Source organism: Podarcis muralis, chromosome 15 (genome assembly GCF_964188315.1).
Source record: "Podarcis muralis chromosome 15, rPodMur119.hap1.1, whole genome shotgun sequence".
Taxonomy (NCBI): domain Eukaryota; kingdom Metazoa; phylum Chordata; class Lepidosauria; order Squamata; family Lacertidae; genus Podarcis; species Podarcis muralis.
This window is the reverse complement of record NC_135669.1, coordinates 42,710,022-42,724,651: the sequence shown is the minus strand read 5'-3', so window position 1 is coordinate 42,724,651 and position 14,630 is coordinate 42,710,022. Positions and strand designations below refer to the sequence as shown.

The 14,630-nt window shown below is 48.4% G+C and overlaps 1 protein-coding gene across 6 annotated transcripts in view; it reads right to left on the bottom strand.

Moving 5' to 3' along the window:
- The window catches only part of NCOR1 (nuclear receptor corepressor 1), a 117,467-nt gene extending 104,917 nt beyond the window's left edge, over positions 1-12,550 (bottom strand). For all 6 annotated transcript variants that reach the window (XM_028707995.2, XM_077919776.1, XM_077919780.1 and 3 more), the window contains exon 1: positions 12,457-12,550. The gene's annotated coding sequence lies outside the window, so the exon portion shown is untranslated. The remainder of the gene's footprint in view (positions 1-12,456) is intronic.
- Positions 12,551-14,630: the final 2,080 nt, after the last annotated feature.

Below are 14,630 nucleotides of genomic sequence, written 5' to 3'. Positions count from 1 at the left end.
AACGCTGCTCTCAAGCGCTCTGTTGGGCCGCGCAGCTGGTCTAAAAAGGTCACGTCATTCCAGTGGAGACCCCAACTGCAAGCCCCCTTGAGCCAGGAGCAGAGGAGCGTAGTTCTCAACTGCAGTTGGAAAGCATGGCCTGCACTAGGTTTTCTTGCAGATAAAGGCCGGCCAGGGGTGTATCCTTGGCAAAGCTGCCTTAAGCCATTTGCTGGAAAAGTACAGGGTGTGCTATAGCCAGGTTCGCACATAGTACCTAGCCACGGTTTACCAAACAATGGCTTATTCAACCGTGGTTTGTTTGAGCACCCAATCCCAGCTCAGAGACGTGCATTTGGCAAGGCTGCCTTAAGCGATCTGCAGGAACCCAGAAAGCAACAAGGTCTATGGCCTCTTTCGCACGCAATGCAAAACCACAGTTTACCAAGGTATGGTTTATTAAACCACAGTCTGCCTAATCATCCAAATCCTGCCCAGCAGCTTAGCAATGGTGTGTTCACTGCCAAAGAACCACAATTTGAAGCCATGGATTGCTGGGGGCTTACAACCCTCGGCCGGTTTCAACTATGGTGTGGCGCTTTGCAAGAACCCAGTGCTCTTCCTTAACCTTGGGCAGTCAGTGTGGTGTAGTCAGACTCAAACCTGGGAGATCAGGGTTCAAATCCCCCTCAGCCACAAAGCTCACTGAGTGAACCTGGTCAAGTCACTCACTCTCAGCCTAAGCTAACTCTCAGCCTCCCAGGGTTGTTGAGAGGATAAAATATGGAGGAGGAGACCAATGTATACCACCTCGAGAAAAAGTGGGATATAAATGTAATCAATAGATAAATAAAGCATGGTTTGTTTCTGCATCCCAGACATTCACCACGCTACAAAGGCAATTTTATCCCGTGAACCGCTCTGAGACCTATGGGTATAGGGCAGTATATAATTTCAATTACAGCAGTACCTCGGGTTACATATGCTTCAGGTTACATACACTTCAGGTTACAGACTCCGCTAACCCAGAAATAGTACCTTGGGTTAAGAACTTTGCTTCAGGATGAGAACAGAAATCATGCTCCGGCGGTGCAGCAGCAACAGCAGCAGCAGGAGGCCCCATTAGCTAAAGCGGTGCTTCAGGTTAAGAACAGTTTCAGGTTAAGAACGGACCTCCAGAACGAATTAAGTACGTAACCATAATAATAATAATTAATAATGTAATAATAATAATAACAATAAGAAGGCAAGAGGAACAAAGGGAGCTTCTGCGAAAAAGCTTCCTAAACCTGTGCAACAAGGTAAAATTATTATTATTATTATTATTATTATTATTGCTACAGCAGTCAAACATTTCAGGGGTGGCCCCACTCTGCTCCCTTGTAGAGGAGGAACCCAGATGAGAATCACTTGCAAAACAGGAGACCCCGACAAGTCCCAGTGGAGGAACGTAAGAGTCAGGCTGAGCAATGTGAGCGTGTGGTTGACCTGGGCATTCCCCTAGTTTTTGATGGGGGCGGGGAGAGAAGGGAAGAGAAGAGCTGGTTCACCATAGCGGATTACAAGTCAGGAAGTCAGCTATTTAAATTGCACCTCTGCCCAGTGTGTTCACAGGGCGGCTTTAGACAAGCCACTGTTTACTCACTGCATCATGCACTTGCAGGAATCTACATGAGCCCAGGCATCCACCTGAACGGCAGAGATAAGCAAGAACTGCAACAACACGTTGCAGCGTAGGCTCGCTTCCGTCCAGGGCTCAGGAAGTTTGGAACAGGAAGAAGAAGAAGAAGAAGAAGAGTTTGGATTTGATATCCCGCCTTTCACCCCCCTTCAGGAGTCTCAAAGCGGCTAACAATCTCCTTTCCCTTCCTCCCCCACAACAAACACTCTGTGAGGTGAGTGGGGCTGAGAGACTTCAGAGAAGTGTGACTGGCCCAAGGTCACCCAGCAGCTGCATGTGGAGGAGCGGAGACGCGAACCCGGTTACCCAGATTACGTGACTACCGCTCTTAACCACTACACCACACACAGGAGCCTTGTAGAGCTATTCAGGCAGGGAGGAGAGGATAGTTTTCTTCTTGCCCCCTCCCCTAAAGCCCCCTCCCCTGCTGGGCTACATAGCATTATCAGGGACTCGGATTTAGGGCTGGCTGTTAGCCCCCCAAAAGATGACTTCTTTGCAGCTGTATTGAACTGGTGAGTGGTGGCAGGGGAAGAGCTCTTCTCTTAAAATGAAGCAAGCTTTCGGTCCTCATGGTTCTGAACAAAGGGCTGGTTTAAACAGGAGCAGTGGGACCACTGCTGCATCTAGCTCACTGCTGTCTACACTGGCTCAGAGCAGACTTTCAGGGTTTCAGGCAGGGGGTCTTTCCCAGCCCTACCTGGAGACGCCTGCAGGGAATGAACTTGGGACTTTTGCATGCAGCGCAGATACTCTGCTGCTGAGCCACAGGCCTCACCAACAAAAAGGAAGGAATAATCCCTGCCAGGTGGGGGAAAGTTTGTTTGCTGGATTTCACAACAACCATTGCCCACCCCTAATTCACCCGCCTTCCAACATACTTTCTACAAGCTAGTTTGGGTGTGACAAGGCAAATCCCCTCTCCCTGGATCCCTGTCCAGTTTAGTCTATCCCTCCATATTACATAAGGGACGAGGGTGGCGCTGTGGTTTAAACCACAGAGCCTAGGACTTGCCGATCAGAAGGTCGGCGGTTCAAATCCCCGCAACAGGGTGAGCTCCTGTACCTCAGTCCCTGCTCCTGCCAACCTAGCAGTTCGAAAGCATGTCAAAGTGCAAGTAGATAAGTAGGTACCGCTCCGGCAGGAAGGTAAACGGCGTTTCCATGCGCTGCTCTGGTTCGCCAGAAGCGGCTAAGTCATGCTGGCCACATGACCCAGATGCTGTATGCCGGCTCCCTCGGCCAATAAAACGAGATGAGCGCCGCAACCCCAGAGTCGTCCGCGGCTGGACCTAATGGTCAGGAGTCCCTTTACCTTTACTATATTACATACACCTCAGAAACTCACACATCCTTGTCAGGCTGCTTTAAATATTTTCTCTCTTCTCTTATTTTCCCTTGGCATCTCCAGATAGGCCTGGGGGAAAGACTCCCTGCCTGAAACCCTGCCAACGGATAGACAATACCAATCCGGATGGACCAACTGCGTACGGCAGCTTCATAGATTGGGGAAGGGCCATAGATCAGAGGCAGAACATCTGCTTTGCATGCAGAAGGTCCCAGGTTCAATCTCCAGGCAGGGCAGGGAGAGCTGCTTATAGTATCCCTGAAGGAGCGTCTCCACCAACATCGTTCTGCCCAGACACTGAGGTCCAGCTCCGAGGGCCTTTTGGCAGTTCCCTCATTGCGAGAAGCAAAGCTACAGGGAACCAGGCAGAGGGCCTTCTTGGTGGTGGCGCCTGCCCTGTGGAATGCCCTCCCATCAGATGTCAAAGAGATAAACAACTACCTGACATTTAGAAGACATCTGAAGGCAGCCCTGGGTAGGAACGCTTTTAATGTGTGACATTTTAATGTATTTTTAATCTTTGTTGGAAGCCGCCCAGAGTGGCTGGGGAAACCCAGCCAGATGGGCGGGGTACAAATAATATATTATTGTTATTGTTATTATTGTCATAGGAATGTAAGAAGAGCTTGTGGGATCAGGCGAAAGGGGGCCCATCTAGTTCAGCATTCTATTCTCACAGTGGCCAACCAGATGGCAGATTTGAGAAAGCCACATGCGGGACCTGAGTTCAAGAGCACCCTCTTCTCTCCTCCTGGGGTTTCCAGCAACTGGTAACCAGAAGCAATAGTGCCTCTGGCTGTAGAGAATTCTGGGCTAGATGGATCAGTGATCTAGTTTGGTAAAAGGCAGCTTCTTCTTGTGTTCCTCTGGGTAGAATTTACCCCTGGGAAACCCTACACACACTCACTAAGCCCTGTTGAACACAGCGGGACTTAGCATACCAACAAACGCGCAACTGACTGTGCTGCTAAGTCTTCCGAGTGCGAGATCTCGCTTGGTGTCCTTACAAGCGCAGCCAACGGAAAGCTTAAATTCAGAGTTCCCATCGCTTGGGAGATATACATTTTGCACTAGAAGAGAGGCACGTGGGGCTTGCACGACCAGAGGTGTTGGATCACACCGCTGGGCACTATCAAAATCCCGAACGCTTTCAATTGTTATAGCAACCTAATTAGCATGCATGGTGCTTTAGAAAAGTGGGTGGGGGGGGGAGAGAATGGGGAAAGGCTTGATTTGAGAACCAGCACTTCCTCTCTTGCACTTTTCAAAATCACCTCCAGGAACAATGCAGAACCAAGGAAGCACTTACGGTGCTCCGAAAGGGCAGCTTTCTCCTTGACCAGCACAGCCCCATTGGATGTTGCTACATGGAATGTCGCTGGGCAAGTGCCACAGGCACCTACTGGACAGCGCCTGTGACATCCCCAATGACAAGCGGCCAGCCCATGCTGTTCCTTAATGAATTTTATTGCGGCGGGGCTCCTAACTGTTTCATACAATAGTTCTCTGAGTGCTCTCTGCTCTGCTCTTTCACTGCATTGGGATGCTTACAAACTGCTAGTTGAACTAAATACGTACGGAGGCTGCTGCCTTGCAGCAGGTTCAGATCACTGGTCAGCCTTGGAATTCCTTCTTACGATTCCCTCATAACATATATATCTAGTCAGTGCTTGAAGTTTTACTGCAATCAAGCAGTACAGGGATGTTCTGAAATGTACATACATACTATAAACACAGAGATACATTAAATATAGACGCAGCAAACTGATCCTCCTAAGCCTGGGGGAAATTAGAAGAAAGAGAAATTGACAAGAAGGGAAAGCTCTCCTTGCAGTCTTAACTACCTCATCCTTCTGCAAGGCCAAAACTCCACGGTGGGGTATCTGCTCTGCATTTAGAAGATCCCGGGTTCAATCCCTGGCATTGATCCTAAATGGATCAATGGTTTGACTCTGCGTATGACAGCTTCCTTTGTTCCCATTTAAAGCAGCCCTTCATTCAGAATCGTTTAGACTGGAATCTTGTAGCTCGCTGGCAGAGCATCCACCTTGCATGCAGAAGCCCCCCCCCCCCCCCGGCATCTCCAGGTAGGGCCAGCAATGTTCCCTTGCCTGAAACCCTGGAAAGCTGCTGCCAGTCAGTGTAGGCAATACTGAGCTAGAGGGATCAGCACAGTTCAAAGCTCCTAATCCATTGTATGGCAATTCACTCCGTGACAGGCCCCCCGCCATGAGGCCAGCCCAGATATAGCCCTGCATATCTAATCCACACCCCGGCATTTGGCAACAGCTCCCACCCGGACCCCCTTCTCCACCGCCTCCTACCAGGCTAGCTTTGGAGCAAGCAGGGGAAGACCCGAGGCCTGCTTTCTCTTTAAATCCACAGAGACAGTCAAACAGGGACACCTTTGCCCAGCGATCAGCTGACACACCGTCCCAAGGCGCCTCGTGACACTTCGCAGAGCTGGAAGGCAGCCAGCAAGTCATCCCGCTCGATCAAACCACCCTGGGACAAGAAGCCAACCTTGCAAAAAGGAAAAATAAACCCCCAAATCCTGGGAGAGCCTGCCATGCCAATGCAAAGCGCTTTGAGCACATTGGGAATAGTCAGAACAAGGAGAAACACCCGGGCCATCTCTCTTGCAAAAAATAGCTGCCTTTCCCCGATTCCCATCTTGGTCCCTACCATTGTCAGGGGAGGAGGCGGCCCTGGTGATTTTCACACAAGAGACAGGGCCTTCTCCGTGGTGGTTCCCCTTCCATGGAAACTGCAACCCTAGTGAGGTGCACCTGCTCCCTCTTTTTATTAGCTTTCAGAAGGGATTTAAAAAAGACTCCTGTTTACGCAGGCATTTTGATGCCTGAAAGATATTGCTCCAGATCACTGTTTTTCAAGTGTTTTTAACCATTTTTTAAAATGTTTACTGCCCAGGACCCCTTTGGCAGGGGATGGGGGAATAAAAACTGAACAAATCATCGTCATGCGTCACTTGATCCTTGTAACTGGAGATGCTGAGGATTGAACCGACCTTCTGCTCTCAGAGTAGGGGCTCTCTCTGACACCCGTTTCTGGTCCCTCCCGGCAGCTGTGAGATCTGAAAATGGGGATTTCCTGGTTCACAGACGAGTGGCCTAGACTCTTGCTCTGCGACAGCTCTCGCCAAGTTAATAAATCAATCAATAAATCACACATGCCCAAGCATTTTGAAACACTGACATAATGAGCTAACCTACCAGAGCGAGAAATATCTGTAAATCATTGAAGGACTTCAGGAGGGAATAATGGCCCTGTCCTGGACAAAAGGGGTGGGTGGGTAAGGGGGGGGAAGGAGGCAGGAGGGGGCGTGGAGTAACTTTGGGCAGCAGTTGTGACCTTCAGAGAGTTGCAAAGGGAACGCACGTCTACACAACGTCATTCAAGACCCACAAGCGGGGTTGTGGGGAGGGGGGCTAGGGGAGAGAAGCCAGGCACTTCTCTGCAGGCAAAATCATGCAGCTGGGGTGCAGCTTTGCAAGAAATGACTTTGATCACAGAGGACTCAGTTGCTCAGACCCAGCAGAGGCTTGAGACCCTTATGGGAGTCCCACAAACAAGTGAGCCTGGGCAAGCAGCAACGCCGGCAATGCCCGACTTAGGCAGGCAGCAACCCAAAAGTGCAGGTGAACAGGGGAAAGGTGATGAAGTTTTCAACCTGCAGCTCCTCTGAAAGAGGCTGGAGGTAAGAGGTGGGAGGGCTGTACTCCCACCAGCCTCCAGCGTCTAGACAGAAGCACACATCATATAGGCACAGAGAGGTGACTATGGGTGCCTGGGGCTTCCCCTTGCCAGAACTCGCCTCTTCCTCGACATCTGCGTCAACTCTCAAGTGGGACCCGGCCTTTCTGAGCGACCTCTTCCTGCTCACTGTGTCAAGCATGGGAGCAGCCTTTCCCCATTATTTTATGTATTTATATCCTGCCTTTCCCCCAGAACAGAGGACTCGAAGGCGGCTCACAAAAATCCAAAACAAACATGGATAAAACACAGGTATCTAAAAACAAAGAAAAGGTAACAGTCAAAAAGTAATGAAACTATCTATAATGGGGTTAAAAGGTAAAGGGACCCCTGACCATTAGGTCCAGTCATGGCCGACTCTGGGGTTGCGGTGCTCATCTCGCTTTATTGGCCAAGGGAGCCGGCGTACAGCTTCCGGGTCATGTGGCCAGCATGACGAAGCCGCTTCTGGCAAACCAGAGCAGCGCATGGAAACGCCGTTTACCTTCCTGCCAGAGAGGTACCTATTTATCTACTTGCACTTTGAGGTGCTTTCGAACTGCTAGGTTGGCAGGAGCAGGGACTGAGCAACGGGAGCTCACCCCCTCGCAGGGATTCGAACCGCCGACCTTCTGATCGGCAAGTCGTAGGCTCTGTGGTTTAACCCACACCGCCACCCGCGTCCCTCATAATGGGGTTAAAACAACGTAAATACCAAATCTGCTAAAACACAGATAAAAAGGACACAGATACTGAGCTATTGAAAACCCTTTCCTTAAAAGCAGTCAGTTCCACGAAGTCTGTTGGAACAAGAAGTCTTCACCTGCCAGCGGAAGGATAGCAAGGGAGGAGCTTCTCTAGGGAGGGAGTTCCAAAGTCTGGGAACAGCCACCCAGAAGGCCCTCTCCTGCGTCCCCACCAAGCAGATCTGTAAGGGTGGTGGGACTGAGAGAAGGGGCTCCCCTGAAGGCCTCAGAGAACAAGCAGGTTCATATGGGAGAATAAGGTCCTTCAGCTAGCCTGGGCCTAAAACCTATAGGGCTTTATAGGTAATAGCCAGCATTTTGAACTGTGCCTGGAATCAAGCTGGTAGCCACAATGGAGCTGCTGTAACAAGGGCTCCCTGTAACCAGCCCTGGGGAATGGTTCTTTGGGCCAAATGAAGTTTCCGGGCACTTTTCGAAGCCAGCCCCATGTAGATCGTGCCACAGTAATCCAAATGGGATGTGATTAAGGGGTGTGGCCATGACATCGCCAGGAAGAGGTACAGCTGACACACTAGGGTTGGACTACAAAGCCTGGGTGCCCCCAACCTGGTGGCCTTCGGACAATCGGCCATGCCTGCTGCTGGGGCTGAGTGGAAGTTGTGAGTCCTAAACATGAAAACCCTGCAGCTGGATCAGACCTGAGTCCAGCACTCCATCCTCACAGGGACCAGCCAGATGTCTTCAGGAAACCTGCAAGCCAGACCTGAGCATAACAGCAACTCTTGTCCCTTGTGATTCCAAGCAAATTGAGTCCGGAGGCATATACTGACTCCAAGAGTATAGACAGCACACAGCCATCACAGCTAGTAGCCACCTATAGCTTTATTCTCTGGGCAGTGTTAGAAACTGGGGTGGAAAAGCTAGGAGCCAAAACCCAGGCTTCTGGGACCTAGGTTGTGGGCGCCAAAACAGAATGTCTAGTCGCCACTGGGGGGGGGGGGGCAGCAACACATTTTGTTTATTTTTTGGATAAGCATGAATTAATATGCAATTTACTTAAGTGACACATTGCTAATATCACATTTTTAGCAGAAATTGTTCATACGTGTTTAATTTGGTGCTGACAATAAAAATATTGGTACCATACTTCAGTTTTCAAAACACTCTACTCTTTGTTGTTTAATTCCTTAAAGTATTGTCTATCCTTAACATATACTTCGAGGCTTCAAAGCACATACAGTGAGGGGGGGGAAGTATTTGATCCCCAGGTAGCCTGACATCTGGCTAGTTGATAGGGGATCAAATACTTATTTCACACATTATAATGCACATCAATCTCTGACTTTTGACTTCTAAGTTTCTGGGGGTTTTCCTGTTGTTATTCTGTCTCTCACAGCTACAATAAACCTACCATTAAAATGATGGACTGGTCATTTCTTCGTCAGGGGGCCAATGGGCAAATTTAGCAGGGGATCGAATACGTTTTCCCCTCACTGTACGTTTCAGTAATCCTGGAGTGTCAGCCAGGGGCAAAAAATGGCGCCCAGACTCTTGAGATGCTCGAAAATGCAGAATCTTTGGGGGCAAAATGCACCTGGTGCCCTGCTAATTTTGAACCCTGCACACAGCCATCACAGCTAGCAGCCACCAATAGCTTTATCACCTGGAGAAACATTCCCTCCGTCCCTTCAGTCTATACCCGCCCATGTTGCACTGGAAATATTATTTTCTTTTTTGTTGCTGTTGTTCTCCCCAAAAACACCAGCAAAACACCCCTGACCACACACCCACGCTGCACGTTGACTTCTTCAGCTGTTCCACCTCTTTCCCCAAGCCTAGACACATCCCCGGACAGAGAACGATAAAACTGGAAGAGCAGCGTTAATGAGACGTTGGCATCCATGTGCCAATGCACATGGCATTGAAAAAGAAAGAGAGCAAAATAAGGAAAAGCTCAGTTCGGTGCATTTTAAATAATAATAATAATGTTAATATTTATACCGCGCCCATCTGGCTGGGTTTCCCCAGTCACTCCGGGAGGCTTACAGAATATATAAAACATAACGAAGCATCAAACATTAAAAACTTCCCAATACAGGGCTGCCTTCAGATGTCTTCTAAAAGTTGTGTAGTTCTTCTTCTCGTTGACATCTGAAGGGGATGCACAGTATGATCTTATATGGGTTTACTCAGGTGTCAGCCCCATGGAGTTCAGGGGAGTTCACTTGCAGAATCAATGCAGACAAGATTACAAGTTGCACCCCCTGTTATATTAGTCTTGCCCAGAACCAATATAACCCACTCCTTTTCCATGTCAACTCCCCCTAAACTATGCCTACTAAAATCTCCATATGTGGCAATCAGTAGTCCTCCACCTGTCTTGGACTACAACTCCCAGCAGCCCCCAGCCAGGTGGCTGTGACTGATGGGATTTGCTGGTGTTGTTATTGTTGCTTTCATTATTACTATTAAATATAATTATACCCTGCCTGTTCTCCTGGCGGGACTCAAGGTGGCTTGCAGATAAAAACAAGAACCGCTAAAATCACAGAAAAATCAACCATTAAAAACAATTAAACATAGAGATGAAGCTATATACATACATGAAACATACAAATAATTACAATAAAAACAGCGCCAGCTGTTTCATTCAAAGCATTCAATTCTCAAAAGCCTGTGGGAACAAGGAATTCTTCACCTGCTGGTGGGAAGACAACAAGGAGGAAGCCATTCTAGCTTCTCTAGGGAGTTCCAAAGTCTGGGAGCAGCCACCAAGAAGACCCTGTCCTGCGTCCCAACCAAGCATGCCTGTGAGGGTGGCAGGACTGAGACAAGGCCCTCCCCTGATGATCTCAAAAGCCAGGCAGGTTTGTATGAGGGAATACGGAGGCAGCGACTGGCCCAAGTTCACAGCCGGTGAGTTTCATGGCCAAGCTGGGATTTGAATCCTGGGTCTCCCCGGTCCTGGTGGGATAATCTAACCATTACCCACTACTACCCCATCATCCCAGAGACTTGGCCATACTGGCCCGAGGCTGGTGGGAGCTGGGAGGCCAGAACTATTTGGATGGCCACAGAAGTAAGACCCTAACACAACTGTCTTCCATGAGGTTTACCAACAGTTTAACTGTGCATTGGGACTGCAACCAATCTATGTTTAAATTACTTGGAAGTAAGGCCCACTGAGCCTAGTGAGACTTACTTCTGCGCAAATGTGAACAGAATTGCTCCGCAAAGCAGGAACTCAAGGTGCACTTTCTCAGGAGTAATGGATAAAAGCCAGCTGAACATAAGCGGCCTTGCTTTTTGAGCAACAATTGCAGGCTTCATCAACCTGGGGGTCAATCCAAAAGAAACTGGTGGTGTCAACCTCACCAGGCAGGTCTACTCAGGAGGAAAGCTGCCATCCTAAGACTCACTTATTAACCCTATAAGGCTGCCATCCTAAAACACACAGGGTTGCCCTCCAAGGTTACTGCTACTCAAAGCAGACCCACCAAAATTAATGGACATGACTACCTTAATAATTTCAGGATGTCCATTTTGAGTAGAGTTTAGAGTACTATACAAACCACATTTACTAGGGGGAAGCCCTGCCCCCTCAAAGCAAAAGGAGCTTATTTCTGAATAAATATGCTTAAGCTTCTGAGCAATTTGGCTGCAATCCTATACCCACTTACCTGGGAGCAAGTCCCAGTGAGTGAGTAGAGATTTATAGTGCTGCACTGTCCACTCAGTTGGGAAGGAAGAAGGAATCTCCCCCTTGTCTATTTACTCCCATAGGCAGCAATTAAACTGCTAGAACATTTGCAAAGCTAAGCAAGATCTGGTATGTTTTCAAATTGGATGTGTGGGGGTCTCATGTTGAGATTCCTGTATTGAAGGAGTCCCTTCCAACTCTAAAATTCTATGAGTCTATGATTAAATGTATAAAAACTGCCCTCCAAGGCTTGCATCATAAAAATACACAAATACCAAGGCTTACTTCCAAAAAAATATGCTTAAGAGTTCAGTCTTTTCAGCTACACTTCTGTACTGCAATCCTAACCCCATAAGCCTTTTACCTGGGAGTAAGACCTACACACCCCTTCTGCAATTCAACAGGACTCATTCCTGAGTTGATGTAGTTAGGGTCGCAGTTAGGACCCCGCTGAGCTTAAAGGGCTCTTAATCCTCAATCAACATGCCTTGAACCGTCCCTGCTGCCTCTTAGGCTGGAATCAAACTTCAGTTCCGCTCAAGAGTAGACCCTTTGAAAGCGTCGCAGGCAGCTAACTCATCCCCATTACTCTTCAAGAGGTTTACTCAGAGTATGTTTAAAAGTTAAGAGCACAACGCGACTGAATATTGGGACACGATTCACCACGCCGCCTCCGTCAACCCCAAATACAGTACTGCCTGTTTACCCCTCCCAGCCCTATGTAAACACTTTGGAAGATAACACGTCTTTCTTTTGAACTCCGGTGAGCTTTTCTGTTCCATTACACTGGCGTCATTAAAATTCAGTTAATGATGATGATGATGATTATAAGATGTTCTTAAAGGACCGCCCTATAGGGCCGCCACACTTACTAGGGGGAGGCTTCCTTCCTAGAGGGAATCCAGACTCTTCTTTTCAGTTCTGCACGTTTTCAACCTCCCACCCCTCACTTAGCCATACTCAAGAGTAGACCCAGTTTCGAATGGGTCTACTCTGAGTAAGAGCTCAGGCGGGTACATCCCCCCTCCTTTAAGTCACCCTTTTTTTGGTGGTGGGGGGGGGGGGTAATGAAGTTACTCCCCTCCCATTTGCCCCCCCTTCCCTTAAGTCCCCCTCCCCCCACCTGCCAGTCACCCCTCCCCCACCCGACCTGTCAGTTGCCTCCCCTCCCCCCACCCGACCCCACCCGTTCCCTTCGCCCTCCCTCTTCTCCCCTCCCAATGAGGGGGGGCTAATGGCGGCCCCCTCCCCGCCTCCGCCTTCCTCGACCCCTCCCCGGGCGCCTTACCTCATCCCCATCTTCACCATCCTCCTCCTCCTCCAGCACTTCGGCGGTTTCAGGAGCAATACCGCCGCCATCTTGACTCCCTCCCTCCCTCCCCCTCCCTCCGGCCCCGCGGAGGCTCCGCCCACTCCTCCCCCGCCTCCCTCTCCCTCACCGCGAAGAGTCCTGGCAGCTCCGTAGAGCCGCCATCCAAACAACCATGCGAAATCGTTATAACAACGGAGAGAATATACACCTCGGCTCAAGGGGTTTAGGGTGCATTGCCACCCTCTCTCTATTTCTCTTGACCCTCCAGAAGTGTATTTTGTAATGGGTGCTTGGGTGAGGGGAGCTCACTATGTCTCTTTCAGGACCTGCGCGGCAGCGAAGCAGCAAACGCTCCCTCTCCGGGAGAGCAAGACGGCAGACCCCGGCCAATAGCGAAGAAGGGCCGAGGGGGGCGTGGCTCTGAGCAGCCGGCCAATGGGAGGACGCGATAAGAGAGAGGAAGGGAAGGGAGCGGGGTTCTGAGGGAGAGGTCGGGGAGTATATAGAGGTACAGGGTGTAGCGAGAGACGCATCAGATAAGACTTCCGGGAAACGATGGAGCGCCAGGAGGGAAACCACACAAAAATAAAAAAAAGGAAGTCGCCTGGTCGGATGTCACACAGGCGGGGCTTCTGCACCTTTAACAGTTGGCTGGAAAAAGGAATTAAGCAAGCAATTAAAGGTTCAGGAGCCCATTCCTCTCTTGCAGTCGGTCACCCAAGCAGAGGAAACAATGAGACAGGATTTGGGGTGCAAAAGTACAGCCACCACCCAGCAGAATGAGGAACGCCTCCATGCAGCACTGATTGCTTGTCACATTTTGAAGGAAAGCGGAGAAAAACAGATTTTCCTCTAAAGAGGGTGCTGAAAATGCCATTTAAATCCAGAGTCCCAAATTCCATCTATTCAGCCCTGGGGTGTTTTGTTGAGGGGCATGGGGAATACTTTAAAATATATTCTTTCTACTTGAGAGAGGTTGATATGCTGGTTCCTAAAGACAGCAGCATTAGGAGTGCTCACCAGCTTACAGGTGTTTCTTTCCCCATAATTCACTGGGCAACTGCCATACCCATTTCCTGGATTGTACTTTGATTAGAACAGCCAGCATATAACCAGAAAGATTGTGTCTTCCCATCCCCCGACAAACTCTTTCTTAAGGTCAAATAAATATGCCATATTATCAAGGTTGCTGAGCTTGTTTTTCTTTGCTGTTCATTTTTTTCTTAAAGGACAACATCTCTGTACCTTTAAGAGTATAAAAGGTAAGAAATCAATGTGGTAGGGGGTATGGAATTATAGTGATGGTCAAAAGTTCACCTTTGTTTTCTTACCTGCTAATTAGCTGTAGGAAGCACATAATTTATGTCCATAAAAATGTGACAACCTTATAATTATTTGGCTGCTAGCCAATAGAAGTTATAAATATATAATAGAACTTATACTGTATAATAGAAGTTTAGGGAAGTTTTTAATGTCTGATGCTGTATTGTTTTTAATGTTCGGCTGGAAGCCGCCCAGTGGCTGGGGAAACCCAGCCAGATGGGCGGGGTATAAATAATGAATTATTATTATTATTATTATTATTATTAAAAATATATAGGAAGACCAGCAATGAAATGCATAAAGATTGTAGGATTTTCCTTTGTTGATTTTTTTAAGCAGTTGGTGATAGCTTTATTTTTACCCATCTGTATAAGATTCAGGATAGAGTATTGAATGAGTCAGGGCTTGAAGATGTATAATGCATAACACTGAAATGAAGGGTTCTGCCAGACAACCTCTTTATTGAGCATTCATCCTGATTCATTTACAGGGGGATTGGGAGATGTTGGCTAGATTCCATTGCATCCAAGCCCAAGCATTATTCCACATTTTCCAGTGCTTTTCTCTGTAACTTTCCTTAATGCAAAAAGTCTGATGGACTATAAAATTATGCATGGCATGGAGGGAGTGGATAAAGAAAAGTTCTTCTCCTCTGTCAAAGCACTAGAAGTGATGGGCATCCAATGAAGCTGCATGTTGGAAGCGTCAGGACTTATAAAAAAGGGCTTCTTTAAGCAGCACAGAATTAAAAGTATGGAAATTGCTCCCACAGAAGGCAGTGCGACCACCAATTTCAATGGCTTCGAAAAATAATTGGACAAATCCAT